The sequence below is a fragment of the Delphinus delphis genome, chromosome 1 (genome assembly GCF_949987515.2).
Source record: "Delphinus delphis chromosome 1, mDelDel1.2, whole genome shotgun sequence".
Taxonomy (NCBI): domain Eukaryota; kingdom Metazoa; phylum Chordata; class Mammalia; order Artiodactyla; family Delphinidae; genus Delphinus; species Delphinus delphis.
The window spans coordinates 62,262,376-62,281,737 of NC_082683.1; the positions used below are offsets into that span (position 1 = coordinate 62,262,376).

At 36.1% G+C, this 19,362-nt stretch overlaps 1 pseudogene; it reads right to left on the reverse strand.

Moving 5' to 3' along the window:
• Positions 1–16,714: 16,714 nt before the first annotated feature.
• Positions 16,715–17,519, reverse strand: LOC132420989 (bisphosphoglycerate mutase-like; annotated as a pseudogene).
• Positions 17,520–19,362: the final 1,843 nt, after the last annotated feature.

Here is a 19,362-nt window from a genome sequence, read left to right on the forward strand (position 1 = left end):
ATTCATTGACTAGCTCTAGAAGTTTTCTAATGGCATCTTTAGGCTTTTCTTTTTATACTATCATGTCATCTGCGAACAGTGACAGTTTTACTTCTTCTTTCTAATTTGGATCCTTTTTATTTCTTTTTCTTCTCTGATAGCTGTGGCTGGAACTTCCAAAACTATGTTGAATAATAGTGGTGAGAGTGGACATCCTTGTCTTGTTCATGATCTTAGAGGGAATGCTTTCAGTTTTTCACCATTGAGAATGATGTTTGCTGTGGGTTTGTCATATATGACCTTTATTATGTTGAGGTAGGTTCCCTCTGTGTCTGGAGAGTTTTTATCATAAATGTGTGTTGAATTTTGTCAAAAGCTTTTTCTGCATCTATTGAGATGATCACATGGTTTTTATCCTTCAATGTGTTAATATGGTGTATCACATTGATTAATTTGGTATATTGAAGAATCCTTACATCCCTGGGATAAATCCCACTTGATCATGGTGTATGATCCTTTTAATGTATGTTGGATTCTGCTTGCTAGTATTTTATTGAGGTGATTTGTATCCATGTTCCTCAGTAATATTGGCCTGTAATTTTCTTCTTTTTTCATATCTTTGTCTGGTTTTGGTATCAGGGTGATGGTGGCCTCATAGTATGAGTTTGGGAGTGTTCCCCCCTCTGCAATTTTTTGGAAGAGTTTGAGAAGGATAGGTGTTACCTATTCTCTAAATGTTTGATAGAATTCACTTGTGAAGCCATCTGCTCCTGAACTTTTGTTTGTTGGAAGATTTTTAATCACAGTTTCAATTTCATTACTTGTGTTTGGTCTGTTCATATTTTCTATTTCTTCCTGGTTCAGTCTTGGAAGGTTGTACTTTTCTAAGAATTTGTCCACTTCTTCCAGTTTTTCCATTTTATTGGCATATAGTTGCTTTTAGTATTCTCTTATGATCCTCAGTATTTCTGCGGTGTCAGTTGTAGCTTCTCCATTTTCATTTCTAATTTTATTGATTTGAGTTCTCTCTCTTTTTTTCTGGATGAGTCTGGCTAAAGGTTTATGAATTTTATCTCCTCCAAGAACCAGCTTTTAATTTCATTGATCTTTGCTTCGTTTCTATTTCATTTATTTCTACTCTGATGTTTACGATTTCTTTCCTTCTACTAACTTTGGGGTTTTTTTGTTCTTCTTTCTCTAGTTGCTTTAGGTGTAAGTTTATGTTGTTGGTTTTTTTTTTTCATTTTTTTAGTGAAGTATAGTTGATTTACAATGTTGTGTTAATTTCTGCTGTACAGCAAAGTGATTCAGTCTTACGTATATATACACTTTTTTATATTCCTTTCCATTATGTTTTATCACAGAATATTGAATATGGTTCCCTGTGCTATGTAGTCAGGTTGTTTATTTGAGGTTTTTCTTGTTTCTTGAGGTAGGATTGTATTGCTATAAACTTCCCTCTTAAAATTGCATTTGCTGCATCCCATAGTTTTGGGTCATCGTGTTTTCATTGTCATTTTTTTCTGGGTATTTTTTAAATTTTCTTTTTGATTTCTTCAGTGATCTCTTGGTTACTTAGTAGCATATTGTTTTGCCTCCATGTGTTTGTATTTTTTACAGTTTTTCTCCTGTAATTGACTTCTAATCTTATAGCATTGTGGTTAGAAAAGATGCTTAATATGATTTCAATTTTCTTAAATTTACTAAGGCTTGATTTGTGACCCAAGTTGTGATCTACCCTGGAGAATGTTCCATGTGCACTTGAGAAGAAAGTGTATTGTTCTGTTACAACATTATTTCTTTATCCATAAAATGAAGATAAGGAAATAAATATTTATCACCCCTTATATCACTGGAAATCTATGTTTGCAAATCGGTTTTTTACTTGTTTGTCCTGTAAACATGACTGCAATAACTGGTCTGCTGCTGCATTCCCTTGCACTCAAGTCCCTGCTTTGATAAGGCAAATGCTTTTCTTTTCTACTTGCCAGTCCTGAAAGCACTATTACTGAATCCCTTTGATGTCCCATTTAAACTATATCATAACTTACCCACGTGGACAACTACTTGGCTGTGCCTTGCACCTATCTGCCCTAACACTAACAATTATATCAATAAAAATGATGTATTGTGAATTGATATATACCAACCTCTTGAGACAATTTTATCATCTTATCATTTAATTTTCATAACTCAAGAATTAGGACTGTTATTATTTTCTCTTTATCCATAAAGAAAATGAGACTTGGGGAGGCTAATTCAACTGCCCCACGTCATTATTAGCAAGTGATAAAACAGTATTTAAACCAAAGGCTGTGTGACCCCCAAATCTAAAGTAGTTTATACTGCCTTCATAAAGGGGTATTGAACTTAGGCTTGAACTGTAAACTTCAATAAATGTGTCAGCATGAGATTCCTGCTAAACAGGAACCTATAGGAATCTCATGTTGACACATTTATTGTTTTTGCTGCTTTGAGAATCGTCACCGCGTTCTTCAGATAACTCACAGTGAAAATGCAACACTCTAGACGTTGGGATTTTTCCAGGTCCTGATCCTTCCATGTCTCGACTGCTTCTCCCTTTTATAAGGTACCATTCTCTTGCCCTATTTGAGTAGGTATGAGTAGCTAGGTAACTGGTTATATGATCATGCAGGAGAGATCCACTCATTTGATGTCAGAAAGTATTGTAACATTGTGTACCACACTCACTTATAGCCCATTAATAGAGCCAGGAACTTTAAACCTAAGAATATTTTGTGGCAAGTAGTTTGTCACTGTTGAATGTAGGCTTACTTCCACTGTTCATATTTTTCTTTTGTGTCTATGTTATACATAACATGAGGGATGCTTTTTCTAACAAAAATGTTTCATGTCAAATTTTCCCAGCACCATTTGGGAAAGTCATTGAATAAACTAATAGTAGGCTTCCACGCCAAGAGTAATTATGTTACATTGCTCTTTTTCTGGCAGAGAGCTATTTTTGCCTGTAAATGAAGTACTTTAACATAAGCACACTTTTATACTACAAAGTGGAGGAAGATTTGATGCAGATATCTTTCAGGTTTGATACAAGATCATATTTTTCCCACTTCTAGATTAATGTAATGTAGTGATCAATCAATTACTCAATCAACTTAGTTTTCCTGGTAATCACTATAGCAGATAGTGATTAGAAATGGAAACATATACTTGTAAAAGTTAATTTTTTTATTTTTTATTGAAATATATTTGACATACAATATTATATTAGTTTCAGGTGTACTATGTAGTGATTTGGCATTTATATACAATATGAAATGATCACCAAGATAAGTCTAGCAACCATCTGTCTGCATACAAAGTTTTTACAATAGATAGCTGAACATTATGTGACATTTTATATTCAGAAAACACTTTAAAATCATTCATATTAGTTTTTCCTGTAAGCTGAATTTTGAGAAGAGTTATTTCTCTGATTGCCATTTTTAAAGGAGCAAACTGGTTCAGGAGTGTTAAAATAACTTGCCCAAATATGGTTAGTAACTTGATGGCAAAAGTGGAGCTAGCAATCAAGTTTGTAGCCCATCTATTTTAGCATAGGTCACTATAACAGATGTGTTATCTTCATTTCTCATTTTCTCCAGAAGAGAAACTTGAAGACATCATGAAAGTCTATGAAATGGAGTTTACACATTGTGAGGGTCAAGAAAAGCCCATTTTATAAATTTATATCATTTTCATATTAATATATACAGTTAACATTTATAGGGGAAAGGACTAAGGGTTTAAATACATATTTCAAATACAGAAATATTTTGAACAAATGTTTACTTGGGAGTCCATAAATTATCTTCGGGAAATAATTATAGCTAACATGTATTGATAGTTTATAAGGTAGCATTCAGTATGCCAAGCACTTAAATGATCTTATTTGAATCTCATTAAACACTATGGGCAAGTACTGTTATTCATATTTTAAAGTGAAGAAATTGAGGATGACATACGCAATTTCCTCAAGGTCACAGATAAAAAGGGTTAGAGACAGGGCAGAGAAAAATGTCTGTCTATTGTTCTGAAGACCAAATGCTTAAGCCCTAAATGATATTGCTTCCTACTGCAGTCTCCTCCTTTAGGTAAATTACACCCTCTGTCTATTAACTTCCAATTTATATTATGGGAGTGTATTTACCTTTACAATATTGGAACAGATGATCCCACTGTCTTGTTAATCAATGAACAACTATTTCAGAACGCACTACCTTCTAGAAAATCTGCTATCTGCTGATTCTAAAATTGTTTTGTACACAGAAAATGCACTTGTGTGTATATGTAATAGTATTATAGTGGATATCATACAGTACATCACACAGTACATCAGAACTAAGGCCAAACTTAGACGAATGACTAGCCAGGCCAAAAATTTAGCACACCTTTAGAATATGATAGTAAAAGTTAATACAATATATAATCTGCATTGAGACTGAGTACTACAAAGAATCAGTTTGGGAAGGATTGCTTGGGGCAATATTTGTTCTTTGTATTGCCTTGAGCTACTTGGTTCTGACTAAAAATTTGCATTCTCCCACAAAACAGAAAAACATGCAATTAATCAGACCCACCATTCTTATAAGGCCATTTTAAGAACTTTCACTATTTGTGCATACGGTCCATAGCCTCTTGCCCATCACTCTCCTCCCCCAAGCAGCTAAAAAAAAAATTTCCTTCCACTCATATAAGTACTATTCCTAAGAGGAGGCTTCCTTCCAAGTGATAAAATTCCAGTGATTCATAGTATCTTTGTAGAGTAACACTCATGTCAGGGGTCTCCTTGATTTACATAGTTAAATTTCCTTTGATACAAGAGACTTAGAAGACTTCCCTAAGATGGCACATGTATCAGTTAAGTTGGCACTAGCTGCTGTAACAACAACAAAAACAAAATTCGTAATGACTTTATACAGCAAACACCTATTTCTTGAGCACATAAAGTCTAAATGGTATTTTCTGATTGGTGGGTGGTTCACATCCAAATGAGCACCTTTTCTTCTTGTGTCCCAGCAATTTCCTAAGAGCTCAGATACTCTGAATTTAGCCTACAGATAGGGAAGAAAGATTGGGGGTGGGAGGCACATCCACTTTTAACCACTTTTTCTAAGAAATGGCATATCATTCTGCTCCTATTCTATTGTTGTGAATGTGTTACATTGCCTCACACAGATCCAAATGGGCCTGGGGACTGTAGAAGCTGAGTGGGCATCCTCTTCCTGGCAACAAGTCTACACCTATGAAAGAACAGCATTTAAATATTTTCTCTGCCAAAGGATGCAGAGGTGGCATGGAGTGATTAAACATTAACCAAGTGAAGAGCAGAGGGCGGGCATTAAACGGAAAGGAGGCAGTATGCTCAAAGATTGTGAAAGCATAATTACAAAATATTGTTATAAAAATGGGAGCTCAGAAGGGGCAGTTACTAATGCCCACTCTGATTCAATCAGGAAATATTGAGCACTATACTTGTGTTCACCATTTTGTACTAGAAGAGGAGAATATGGAGTTTAACAAAATGCAGCCACTGCCATAAAGACACTTCTGAGTCTTGTGTGAGAGACAGAATCTCTCACACAACTTTTTCCCAAGTCACAGTCAACCAACTATTTTTCCCAAGGTTTCTTCTACTTTTGATTTCTAATATATCTTGAGTTACTAGAATCAATGTTTACTTCAACATTTTGATTTCTTGGAAAATTATGTGCTAGCTATTACTTAATTGATTAATTTATCCAAAACTCAGTTTTATGGAATGTTTACAAAATGCTGAATTATCTAGGTGCAAGAGATAAGGTGGTAAACAAGACAGACAGTATCCCAGCTCACATAGAAGTCCCATACTTGTGGAAGTTATATGAACTGGGAATAATTTCTAAATCGACTGACAGCTGGTTTGAGTTTGAAGTAGGCATATTATTAGTATAAACAGAAATGGCATCTTATTATATGAGGCCCTTCATGTGTAGCTTTCCATTATTATTTTACAGGTTTCCAGAAGATGATTTCTCAGTGAACAGCATTACTAAAATAATATACAAAATCAAGACTCACAAATAGAGCTGTTTTAATGATACCCTGGAATCATTGTTTTTCTTTGTACCCTGGAATCTAAAATAAATGTTAAACAATGAGATTAGAATGAACTACTAGATGAATATTTTAAACTACTTTATTCTTAGGAGCAGGTATTTGATGATTAAATTAGAGATGGGCTAGATATTTCATTGAGAGAATTAACCTGATGCATTTGATTAGATCTAAATCTTCACATATGTATAATTCAATATAACTTTAAAGGCAACTGATTTCTATTTGTTGATTCCAGTTGCTGAAATATGAATTAGAAGTCTTTCCATTTAAATGCAGATTCACACTTTCCACCTGAGGGGCAAAATCAGTCATTTCTTTTGACTGAAATATATATAGGAAATATATGTATAGGGAAGTTTCATTTACATGAATATCCCTTCCCAACACAGGAGATCTTTTTCTTGTGATATCTAGAATATTTATTGCAATAATTTTATAACCTCCTTGTATTTACTTCATTGTTTTGTGATACAATTTCATGTGCTGAATAATGAAGATAAATAAACGTTAAACTTTCAGTGGGCATTGGAAAGGTGTGTGGAATTTTAAAATAGAAGTGACGAATTAAACAGCACCGAGTGACCAAATCAAAATTGAAATAGAGGATGCTGAAAAGCTAAGCACATTAATATACTGACAGAGATATAATATGTAGAGCCATTTTATGCCTTTTTCTTTTTTTTATTCTTCAAAAAATGAATCCTGGTAAGATGTTTTAAAATATAAAGCCCTGGGTTATGTATGTCAACTCATCTAATGTATACCTGAAAAGCTGCTACACTCATTTCCAATGTGGAGATTTATAACAGAGAAAATCAGAGTGGAGATAAATCATTGTAAAAGAGTCATATTAGCATCTTATTAAATGATTTCTTGTACTGAATAATAGTTAAATAGATAGTTCCATTTTAATAAGAAAGCATGACAATTTTGCCAGTTCAAATGTTATGAGAATCTAAGTCCAAATATATATATATAAAATAACCATTTTTATAAGAAAATATTTACATGTGAACAAAATTTAAAGTTAACAAACAATATTTACCTCACATATTTAGTAGAAAATTTTACAAAATTATATTTTTATAATGTATCTCCTCCCTCAGAACAGATTCCATCTGGAAGAATATTATTTATGGCAAATAGTACAATTTGTCATTACTATGGCTTGAATACTTTCATGCATTCATTAAACAAAAAAATTTGAATACATCTTATGTGCTAGGTACTGGAGATTTAGAATTTAAACAGCCAATCTCTGAAGCACGTAGCATACAACCTAAGTAAAAAGCAAACTTTCAGTACTGTGTATTTTAAAAGATTTCATTTGGAACATCTAAATCTGAAACACTATAACCTTGGTTTCCCTGACACCATCCTCATCTGGTTTTATGATTATTCCGGTAGTTCCTTCAAGTTTCTCCAGGGACTCCATTTCCTTTGGTAATATTCTCTATTATTCTGAACTATGTGCTGTTGTTACACTGTACTGTCCTTGGGTGATACTATCCAGGTACACCCCTTCATCCATCATCTCTATCAGGGATTTTCAAACTTCACTGTATAAGAATCATCTGGATGCTTGTGATAAATTTAGATTTGGCAGGTCTGGTTGGGGCTCAAGAATTGTAACATGAATCCATGGTGATTTTGATGCAGTTCATCTGAAACCACACTTTGAGTAACATTTATCTACGACCTAGCAGTACCCAATCTATTGCTGAAGCCCAGATCTCTCATCTGGGCTTCACTGACATATAAACAATTACTACTAGAAATCTCCTCTTGGGTGTTGCAAATGCCCGTCATACCTTACAAACCTCCCCACATCACAATGCCATGGCTCCCCAGCATATTTTTCATACTACATTCCCTGACTTAGAGAATTCAACCTTAATACTCCTATATGATAAATTAGAAAGGTATTATCCCTAACTCTTCCCGTTACTTTATTTCCCTCATATGATCAATTACAAGATCCTATTGATAGCTCTTAAATAAATCCTGAATTTGCTCCATTCTCTCCTTACTGATTCCTCTGCTCTTACATTGCTGCCATCTCTCCTGTTTACACAATCATCATTTCTCAGTATATTGTATATGTTGACTCCAAAATGTTCTCTGACCCTCCAAAATTAAACTTACACTACACACTATAAGCCAGATGATATTTCAAGAAAACAAATCAGAAAAAAAGTTAAATATAGATAAATTTAAAAGTCCTTACCATAGTTATTCATCCATGCATGATAGGGCCCCAGCTTAACTCTCTAATCTCCTGTCTTGCCATTCTCCTTGCTACCTCACTGAACTTACTATACTCCTCCAAATGCACTCTACTCTTCTTTACCTTCTGGTCTTTGCATATGCTGTTCTTTCTACCTACAATTCTCATCATCACTTGTCTAACTCCTTCCCTACTTGGATGGCATATCTTTGGTGAAGGCTTCCTTCTATAGGAAGTTTAGCTTGGATCCATTTTCCACAGATTGCCTGTTAAGTTTATCTCCCATGCAATATTTGGGACATCTTTATACTACAAAATTGTTCATTACTTATCTGAAATTAAAATTTAACTGGGAAGCTTATATCCAGTCTGCCAACCCTAACATGTCCCATATAATTTACTATATCACAATTGCTCTTTGCTACTTGTATCTTTTAAGAAACTGTAAATTCCTCATGGCAGAAACTATGTCTCCATTTTTCTACATTGTGACACTACCCTTTTTGGGTAGTGCCCGGCAGTTAAAAATACTTGATAAAAGAATGAAATAATGTACTCAGTATTCAAACCTTATTACTTCTATTTTTCACTATACCATGTTGCTTCTAAATCATAACAGAAATTTTGCATTTAGTAAATATGAATACTCTAAATATAAAAAATACTACTTAATTCTTAACAGAGACTAGGATTTCATATGGTAACATGACCTATGAATGATTATACTTTGGGTGTAATTTACCCCTGTGCAACAAATATAATTCAAGGAATCATTTTATGAACCCAAAGCTCTACGAGGTCAGTTGTCTCAAAGACTCACAAAAACATGTTAAATAATGATGTGGACTGTCATTGTTAAAGCTTATTTCAATGAGAAGTAAGACTTTTAAGAGAAAGCATTAGAAAGAAATTGAGTTGAATTTTTCCCATTTGTACTCAACGGAAGTCCATTGTTCTCAATTTTCAGATTTTCAAAACTTTAAAGAAAATGTTCTTCGAAAAAAGAGTCATTTAAACAGTTTTCTGAGACTAAATTTAGAGTTTTCTATGTACTGTGACTGAAAGCAATGATCTGGATATTCCAAGTAAATTCTAAAATTAGAAAATACCAATATCAATTATAGGTCCATTAAAACAAAGCTTTTTGTAATTGACTCTAGTAGCAATTGATCTCCAAATGTCACAAGATGCCATGAGGCTTTTAGAATTGATGATGGATAGCAATTTTAGCAAAATTAGGCATAGCTATCACAAAGCAGAAATAGCATCTGTTACATGATAAGGAGTTATTGGCGTATGAAAAGAGCTGAAAAACAATATTTTGGAACTAGTTGGGAAAATGTGCATTTTTCCCCTCCAGTGGTATTTGAAAGTAAAGGAATAAGTAATCAAGAAATAGCAGATAATGGTAAATGGTATTTATTCATTGAACAAATGCTTATTGAGGCCCGGCTGTGTGCCTGACAGTATTCTTTGCTTTGAGTGGGATATAGATAGGTAGCCAACAAAGAACAGAGCAACTAACTTTTGATTCAGCGATGCCAATTATTCCTCAGTTGATAACTTGTAATTCCTAGATTTGAGGGCACTAAGAATACTGATGGCCACTGAGTTTCTATTTTGTGTTTAATGCTTTTGTAAATAAAGCAAATTGGTTTATCTCCACCCAAGAATGTGTGGTAACACAATCCTCAAGCTGTTAGGTACCACAGCAACCTTACCTCCACCATCTCCTCTCAGATATTCTCTTCATCTGGCTCCATTTCTACTGCTGTCCTTTCTGTAGAGGCTGTCTTGTTTTATTTTTTGTTCTAATTTTCTAGCTCTTATATTTCAAGTCAGTGTGACAAGTAATTTGTCATCCTTGCTCCCAGTTGCAACTTCCAAAATATTTCACCCCCTTTAAGTAGTATACAGACAGGAAAATCAAAATAATAATGGCAGCAAATTCCTTATCCTTTTGAAGCTCATGCCATGCACCTCAGTTGCTCACTACCCTTCCTCTTTGCCCTTTTATTCTGACCTCTTATCCATTCCTCTCATTAACTGAAGAATTTAATTTTTAAATTATAGTCTTTTTCTGCATCCTTACTCTTATCTCCATTCTAATGACTTCAATATTTAGTAAGTGAAACATCCAAGTTCTTATACTATTGATTCCTTTACTTCTTTACCTCCAGTGCACATTTCTTCCACTTCATTCAGTCTTTCACTTCCTATGAGGCAGGCTATGTTCAGACCTTATCATTAGCTGAAATTGTATCACTTCTGAGTTCTCTATTTCAAATATTTCCCTCTCCAACCACATTTTTCTATTCTTTTAGCTCACTGGTTTAATTACCTTTAACAACACGATTCTTTGGTTACATTGACCTTGCCAGTACATTAATCATATTTATCTCTCACTTTCTACCACAGCCCCTTCTCTCTTGACCTCCCAAATTCAGGTAATTATAATCAGTCCAGTGCAAATACCATGAGCTCACTTGCTTCCCTCTCTTTGTCTTACTCACTTGGTAATTTCCCAGCCCTGAATGATCCATGCAGCTGAAAAATTACATCGTCTTTGAGAAAATCACATGATTATTTTAAGCTGGCTGGTATCATTTTAAAATTAGCAAAGTCATTGTGAAATGGACTAGCATTCTTACATATTTAGTTTATGTATTCATCAGATATGTTTTGGTAATGTTTTATGGACCAGGAGCTATTCTAGGTGTTAGAGTTATGAGTGAAAATTTTGAAGCAGATCTTGTTTTTTTTGTTTTTTCGGTTTTTTTTTGCGGTACGCGGGCCTGTCACTGTTGTGGTCTCTTTCGTTGCGGAGCACAGGCTCCGGACGCGCAGGCTCAGCGGCCATGGCTCACGGGTCCAGCCGCTCCGCGGCACGTGGGACCTTCCCAGACCGGGGCACGAACCCGTGTCCCCTGCATCGGCAGGCGGACTCTCAACCACTGCGCCACCAGGGAGGCCCAGATCTTGGTTTTTATGTGGTTTATATTCCATTGGGTCTAGAAAGAAAGGCAGACAAAACCTGAGTAAATAAATAAGGATTCAGAGAACAGAAGATAGTACTAAAGGATATTTATTCACTGAAAAAAAAAATGTATTGAGCACCTGCTATCTGTCAGGCATGCCATTATATAAAAAAAAAAAAAAAAAAAAAAAAAAAAAAAAACCTTAAAATAGGGTAATGATATAGAAAGGCCTGGAGTGGAGGGGAGACTTTATAAACTCTATAATGCCCCCCTTATGGGGAGATATTTTTGCTGACACCTGAATTGTAGAGGCTGGTAGAAGAGTTTTTCATGATGGAAAGTTTAGTCTTCCAAACCCCTGAACTGGGGAAAAAACATGTCCTGTCCAAAAACAGAAAGAAAACACAGAAGGAAAATCTGGCTGCTCTTTGTGGCCCTGGGAAAGAGTGATGTAAGCTGAGGTTGGAGAGATAGGAAGGGATGATGGTGTGATATTTTTCAGTTTCCCCTTTGGTAGAGAGCTATGAAGGCAGAAAGGAAGCACTGACTCTCCTTCCTCAAACACCTTCAACCTTCCCATTTCATTCTAAGCAAATGCTCTATCTCTCTGTAATAACCAAGAACTCTGAGACTTTCTTTCTAGCATTAGTTGCCTGGTTGGTCAAGTAAGGCCCTGTGTTGAAAAGTAAAATATCCTAATTATAATATAGAATAAATCTATATTTTAATCAAGAACATCATTGGAATCCCACTTTCAACATGTGTATGTGTTGTGTGTATGCATTAGTCTTCAAGATAATTTAAGAAAAAATGTATATACTCATATACATAAGACAATATAAAGGCTGTGCTCTGCATAAGTGACTGATATAATTTGTATGTATGTGGTCTAATGATCTTAATCTCTCAGTGTTACATACAGAAATGTCTCTTCCATAATTTTCTGAGTTAAATCTTTCCCCCACTTCACCTCCTGTTTGTTGATCAGAAGGGGTCTTCTTCTGCAGAATTCAAAGTAGAACTGGGTTTTACAAAGCAATGCAACTCTGGAAGCCAAAAAAAGAAACAAAGTGGAAAATAATTGACAGATATTTTAAAGCAAGAATTTCTTATGCTCATGACATTTTAAATGACTGAATTTTTCCAGAGTACCTGAAATTCAAAGTAGATAATTTCTTTCAACATTTTGTTTTAGATTAAATAAATTTTTAAAGTAATCTCAGTATTTGGTTTTTAATGCCTCTTTCTCTGTCAACTATTTTTTTATTTTTTTTAATTTATTTATTTTTTTAGTAGCCCAAAGCAGGCTTTTAAAAAGTGTAGTGTTGTAATTGCTTTATTCTGACAGGAACTTCCATACGCTGAAGATGTGAACATAATTCCTTGGTCTATTCAGAAGTAAACATGCCCAGTGGTTAAATGAGTTCAGATTATTAATCATTTTCTGAATAGTTATATTTTTGTGAAATTGGCAATGAGATTTTACATTTTTTCTCCTTCTACCTGTCAGAGATAACTGGTCAACATGAGGACATGTTTGAGAGGTTTGGTAGTGTTGTAAGATAAGGTGGTTTCCCATTTTCTCCACTGACAGCTATGGGCAGCAGGGTTCTTTGTCAAGTTTCTGTACTATTTTAGTTCCTCCAGACCACTGACAACCATGTAGTTTTCAGAGTTTTCTTGGCTTTGCATTATAGACTGCTCAGATCCCCAGACGTCAGTATCAAGCTAGTGTTTACATCTAAATGGCTTCCTTCATTAAACTCCAGCTTTGATTTTCAATCTATTAAATTTGTGTGCTGTTCAAAGGAATAAAATGATCTCAAGCATTTATTTAATAGGCTTTGTTTGTACAATTATTAAATTAAGATCATCACTGAGTATTACTTCATCTGGAATGATAATTTCAAAGCTGTCATTTTACAAGCAGTGTCAAGAGAATAACAGAATTTTGAAATCAATTTTAGTGAATAAAAGTTTTTTTCTTACTGTAGGATACAGTAAAACTGAACCAAATAATTTAATTTGGAAGTAAAGCCAAAGTGAATTCACAAAATGTGTAAACTCTAGAGCATTGTTAAGAGATTAGTGTTGCTAATTTAAGGTACTTCAGACTTACTTCACTGCATGTATACAGATCATTTGAATTAAGCACTTTTTCTGTTTATAAGTAAATGATCATGATCATTCTAAGCTGCTAGAAGGAAGTTTCTTCTGTTAAGTAGGTTTTACATTCCAAATAGTTTTACATATTTTAATTTACTAAGTAAATATTTTATGCAAAAACAATGCAAAGATAAATTTGATCATGGATTCTACATTTCAAAAAAGTTATTGTCCTATGCTTTAGTGTATATTGGGATATCTTTATAAATAACACATTGATCATAAAAAGGAAATGGATTTCTTTTTAATAATATTACAGCATGGTCATGTTTAAATGCCTATTTAAAGAGAACCTATTCCAGATGAAAGGGAATGGAATGTAGATAGATTCACCTTCCATTATCATATGATAAGAGCCGAGGAATGACCTTCAATGTCTTCCTAAACCTGAGATAAAATGGCTTTCTCTGGATACATAGAAAAAAACAAAACAAAATGAGACAAAGCCATGGTTTCCATTTACTCTGCCAATTCATCTCCTGTAACCTATCAGAAATGGTCAAATTGGGATTATCAAGGACTCATTTTAATCTTGGTTTCAATTTCTTTTTCCAGAAGCATTTTGCCAGAGAAAACAAAAGTAGCAGTTTCCTGCTCTCACTTGCAACTTACATCTTTTTCTCTTTCCTTACATCGAGATTAAGGACAAAATCTGAAAGACTTTGGAATTATTTTTAGCCTCTTCACCATTTCATATTGAAACTGTGCAGGACCCTGTGGGTCCCTCTTGGGTACAAAAGCCTCTCCATGTCCCTGGTTTCTTGTTTGTAGCAAAAAAATAAAAAGAGAGTGCTTTAGTTTCCCAGGCTTTCCCAGAGTTCCAAAGAGCAGATTCAAATAGTTAATGATTAGGACAATAGAGTCACAGGACTCCTAGTTCCTCCTGAAGGGATGCAGATAACAATCTGATGCATATCTTTGAGTTGTTCTATAGAAACTAAGATCCCCACTCAGGTGGAGGATGGTGAGTACATGCTGACCACAAGCACTAGACCCTGGACTGGTTGGAACCAGAATGTTGAGTTTCTGGAAACGTGATCCCTGAACCTCACCACCAACCAATCAGAAGGTCCAGGACCTCATCATGTATCCTAAGATCCTCTCCCCTAACTCTGTCTTTAAAAACCCTTGTCTGAAAGTCACTGGGAGTCCTGGTCTTTTGAGTGTGAGCCACCCATTCTCCTTGCTTGGCCCTTGCAATAAACTTTTCTCTGCCCCGAACTCTGGCCTCACTGTGCACTGTGCACAGGAACTTGGGTTCAACAAATTTTTGTTCTTTTTTTTTTATAAATATCTCTTCATTTATTTCAGCCAAGATCTCAAAAACAATAAAACCAAATTTTACCAGAAAGTGTCAGCAAAAATTCTCTCTCTCTTAGGAAGTCTGTAATATTCCAAAGTGACTGGGTGTGAGCACAACTTTGTGTGCAGGAGCACATTGTGCTGCCAGGTGTCCTCTGGAGGAGGATATCTAGATGTGGGACAAGGGAAGAATCCAACTCTAGGATCTTGAGCCATGCTAAAACATGGTCACCTCTTGGGCTGGAAAATTCAGATACCAATACCAGAGATACCAATACCAATACCAATACCAGATACCAATACCAATACCAATACCAGATACCATATCATGTCCAAAAATGATCTGAGTTGAAGCTTAGCAATAGGTTTGGAATTCTAGGAAGATCTGGTAGTTTTATTCTTGGCCCTGATCTCTGAATTATAAAGAGTGTTATGTGGTTAGGCAATAGGACTGTGAAAAGAAGGACTACCACAGAGAAGCCAGTAGTTGGTCAGGAAAGTCAAGCATCCACATTCCACGTCCTTATGCATCACAGATGCGACCAGCTGTGAGCAAACCAGGTTCATTTCTTCTTTTCAGCCATCTTCATCAGCTGTTGCTCTAAGTCTTGATTTAAGGATCAATGGAGACCAAGCAATAGCAAGGGTTTTAGAATTAGTTTCCTTCTAACGACAGTTTTACTATAAAATGGATACAAATAAACCAACCCACCAATGGAAAACTGTGAAAAACTGGTGATATCTGTAACAGCTATGATAGTTGTAAATTGTTTACATGATTTTATCATTGAAATGTATGTCACTTGCTTTGAAATAAGGCAGTAGCTTAAAGAAATGATGACTTACCTATCTCTAGCATCTAAAAGCATCCTATATCAAGACTGATAAGCAGTCAATTCTGTCTGTGACCTACCCTGAATACTATAGACTACGTACCATAATGTTTTGCCCTCAACAGGTAAAGAACAAATGTATGTGACAAATGTGAATATACCATTTCCCCTGTTCAAGTGAATAAAATTACACCCACTATATTTTACCTTCCTGCTGACCCGACCTTCAATTTTTAGAGAATTAGGCATGTCTACGTGTTGAAATGAGTACAACTCTTTGTGTTATAGGAAGATAAGATCAGAGACTAATTCAGAAGCCTATACTTAATATTTATGAATCATACGGAAATACTTGGAATGGGTACCATTTTCAGTCACAGAACTTATTTTTAAATTAATTTTAAAGACCCCAAGATTAAAGTTTAAAAAACAAAAACAAAACAAAAAGAGAACATGAACAGATATAGCTGTCCATATGCTACTAATTCTAGCAGCCAGAGAGGAATTCCACCAAATGTCATGAGGCAAAGGGCCTTGGTATTTGTTGTTGGCTGTCTTGGAGGAATCCATCAGTCACTCTCCCATTTAATGGGTCTCTGATCTTAACCTATCAAAGCATCTCTTTCCCTAGAGGAAAAGACTAGTAATAAATACTTAAGTATAGTGTGTTATCTAACGTCCTTTATTATCATCCTAGAAAGTCTCAGTAAATATAAACATGAACTACTTATTGGAGTAAGTAGTGCCTGTCAGTGATCACTCTATACTGATTTATTGAATGAGGAATACCTTGAACTTGAACTTCACTTGTTGCTCTCCCATCTTGGAAACGAAACTTAAGACATTGATTAAGCCCCACTGGTAACTAACTTAGTGACTAATTCAAACGGGCCCCGGCAGGGGCTAAAGCATAAGGCTTATGACATTAGTACTCAAGGCATCCTAAAGCCTTTATCTGAACCAACATAACTTACCTAGTTACTTATGCAAACTCCACCCCACAGCCTAAATCTGGAAAAATCAGCGGGGGGTGGGGGGAGGGAGATCAGCACCCATAACATATTGCATGTCACTCCTTCTGCAACTATTCCTAGCCAGCACGTGGGAAAGATTTTATTTGTCATTGCATTTCACTTTTCCTTGATCCTCTACTTTCTTAATGGCTGCTTGGATAGCCTCTTGGTTGCCCAGGAACTGGTGAGGTCCAACAGCATGCAGGTTCTCATCCAGTTCCAGGGGAATGGGGACTCCAGTAGGACAAGTAATGTTGATAATGTCTTCATCTGAGATAACTTCCAGATGTTTCAGGAGTGCCTGGCTGCTATTTCCATGAGCAGACATCAGAATGGTTTTACTACTTAATACTTCAGGAGCAATCCTTTTGTTCCAATAAGGAAGGAGTCTCTCCAGAACATCCTTTAAGCTCTCGGATCGTGGCAGCTGATCCAAAGGAATGGCACACACTTTGTACCTCCAGTCATTGTAGATTTCATGGTAGTAAGGATGGGACTCCTTTATGGGTGGTGGGGTCACATTGTAGCTCTTTCTCCACAGCCTCACTTGTTCCTTGCCATGATTCAAAACAATTTGCTCCCTGTTGAGACCGATCAAGGCTCCATAGTGACACTCACTGAGATGCCACGAGCTTTCCACGGAAACCTGCTCCTGCCCCAGCTCTTCTAGGATCAGCCAGGCTGTGAGGATGGACCGGTTCAGGATGGATGTGAACACAGGACCAAACTCAAAGTTTAGTGCTTTGAGTTACTGCCCACAGTTCTGAGCTTCTTCCATTCTTTCACTGTTAAGTTTTTGATCCACCCAGCTACAAAAACAGTTCTCTTTATCCCAAGCACCCTCTCCATGTCTTAACATAATCAGTTTGTACTTGGACATACTGATGGCTGAACTTCTCTAGTGCTTTCCAATGGGCCAGTGTTCAGTGACAGCAATACGTCTGCAAAAAGGCCACCAGCGGCAGGCACTCCTTGGAAGCACTGAGCAGCCAGTGCCTCCCAGGACTCCTCACTGCGGCCGGCGTCAACTCTCTTTTCTAGCCCAGGAGCCAGAAGGGGCAGGTCCTAACAAAAATATTTTCAATATCTTCTAGATGTGAAAAGGAGAAATAGAATCACTGATCCAGGACTTTTAGAATATCCATGGTTAAATTTACTTTGAAGACATCAGTTTTCTATTTCAAAAGCAGCCCCTCATTCTGTGATTTGTAACAAAAATTATTAAAACTAGAAGATGCCTCATATATATGATTTTACATTAAAGATCACATTTCAGATTTTTGCTTCATAAATTACACAACATGTCATATGGAAAAGGCCAATATTTTGGTTCACTTGTCAATGCTCTCAGTGTTTAATGAAGCAAAGTGTAGCTGTGTTGATATTTTTATTGTGGCACTTGATCATATTTTCATTGGCAGACCCACAGATGGCCATTTTTAATCCAGAAAATATCTGGCTAGATACATTTTAGTTTTGATCTACTTGTTGTTCACATATGTTTGGAAATCTCTGCTGCCTTTGCTTTCTATAATGGAAGCTTTTTTAAAAATTAATTAATTAATTAATTAATTTTTATTTTGCGGTACGCGGGCCTCTCACCGTTGTGGCCTCTTCCATTGTGGAGCACAGGCTCCCGACGCGCAGGCCCAGCGGCCATGGCCCACGGGTCCAACCGCTCCGCGGCACGTGGGATCCTCCCGGACAGGGGCACGAACCCGTGTCCCCTGCATCGGCAGGTGGACTGTCAACCACTGCGCCACCAGGGAAGCCCCAATGGGAGCTTTTATAATGAAATATTTACATTGACTTCCTAGCTTTTTTGAAAGTCCTCCCCAATCTGAGTCTCAACCTACATTTCCAAACTTTATTTTACTGCTCCCTTCGTATGTCCTCTGCTTTAGCTAAATTGAACTGATCATCATTCTATATGAAAATATGTCTTTGTTCCTTCATTCCTGGGCCTCCCTTCACTGGAATTTTCCTGACCTCCAACAACTCACCCTAACCCTTATCTCAAGCATTATTGCCACCTATTAAAGTACCATTTGTCCAAAAGGACTAATCTCCAAAATATATAAACAGCTCATGCAGCTCAGTATTAAAAAAACACAAACAATCCAATCAGAAAATGGGCAGAAGACCTAAATAGACATTTCTGCAAAGAAGACAGCATATGAAAAGCTGCTCAACATCACTAATTATTAGAGAAATGCAAATCAAAACTACAATGAGGTATCACCTCACACCAGTTAGAATGGGCATCATCAGAAAATCTACAAACAACAAATGTTGGAGAGGGTGTGGAGCAAAGGGAACCCTCTTTCACTGTTGGTGGGAATGTAAACTGATACAGCCACTATGCAGAGCAGTATGGAGGTTCCTTAAAAAACTAAAAATAGAATTACCATATGACCCAGCGATCCCACTCCTGGGCATATACCCAGAGAAAACCATAATTCAAAAAGACACATACACCCCAATATTCATTGTAGCACTATTTACAATAGCCAGGTCATGGAAGCAACCTAAATGCCCACTGACAGACAAATGGATAAAGAAGATGTGGTACATATATACAATGGAATATTACCCAGCCATAAAAAGGAATGAAATTGGGTCATTTGTAGAGATGTGGATGGACCTAGAGACCGTCATACAGAATGAAGTAAGTCAGAAAGAGAAAAACTAATATCATATATTAACACATATATGTGGAATCTAGAAAAATGGTACAGATGAAC